This window comes from Galeopterus variegatus, unplaced genomic scaffold (assembly GCF_000696425.1).
Source record: "Galeopterus variegatus unplaced genomic scaffold, G_variegatus-3.0.2 Scaffold7385, whole genome shotgun sequence".
Lineage (NCBI taxonomy): Eukaryota > Metazoa > Chordata > Mammalia > Dermoptera > Cynocephalidae > Galeopterus > Galeopterus variegatus.
The window spans coordinates 20,141-20,819 of record NW_007733496.1 but is presented as its reverse complement, the minus strand read 5'-3'; positions in this window follow the sequence as shown (position 1 = coordinate 20,819).

Sequence of the window (679 nt, the reverse complement as noted above, 5' to 3'; positions counted from 1 at the left end):
CTTACATTTAAAGTACTTATTGATAGGGAATGACTGTCATTTTTGTTCATTTTCTTTCTTTCTTTTAGTTCTTTATCCCTCCTTTTTTCTCTTGTAACATTTATGTTTCACTGATTTTTTGAAATGACATGTTTTAATTCCTATTTCAATATCCTTTGTACATCTTTTATAGATATTTTCTTTGTGGTCACCATGGGGCTTACAGAAAATGACATAACAATCTATTTCAAGCTGAGAACAACTAATTTCAATTACATAGAAAAAGTTTACACTTTTACCTCTTTCTCATATTTTATGTTATTGATGTTGTAAATTACATGTTTTATATTGTGTATCCATCAACATATTTTATAGTTACAGTATTTTTTTATATTCTGTTTTTAATTTATGTATCAGAATTGAAAGTGACTTAGGGATAACCAGGTAGCTCAGTTGGTTAGAATATGGTGGTATAGCATCAAGATCAAGGGGTTGACTCCCTATACTGGCCAATCACCAAAAAAAAAAAAAAAAAACAGGAAAAGAAAAAATTAAAAGTAATTTATGCACCATAACAGTGTTACAATATGCTATATCTGTCTTTGTATTTACATATAGCAGCAAATATTATAATTTGTATGCTTTTGTATTGTTTAGTGTGTCATTGTTTAAGTTCTAGAACACCCTTTACCATTTCTTG